Genomic DNA, 277 nt, shown 5'->3' with positions numbered 1-277 from the left:
GGGGGTGGGGGGGGGGGGGGGAGGGCGCCCGCCGGTGGTCCTGCTCTCCTGGCGCAAGACTCCAGCCAAGCCACGCTTTTACACTCGTGTCTCTTGGTTTTTATACAGACGTGGCCGACGATAGGTTCTCCGAAGACCTTACCCGGTCTTAATAGTATCTTCAGATCACACTTCACTTTTTATTAAAAGAGGTTGGGGGGGCGGGGGAAAAAAGCTGCATCGTAAGAAGTCTGTCTGATTATATTTGCAACTATTATGCTCCCGTAACGAACAGTCT

Source organism: Phaethon lepturus, unplaced genomic scaffold (genome assembly GCF_000687285.1).
Source record: "Phaethon lepturus isolate BGI_N335 unplaced genomic scaffold, ASM68728v1 scaffold36316, whole genome shotgun sequence".
Classification (NCBI taxonomy): Eukaryota; Metazoa; Chordata; class Aves; order Phaethontiformes; family Phaethontidae; genus Phaethon; species Phaethon lepturus.
Note: the sequence above shows the minus strand (reverse complement) of the source record.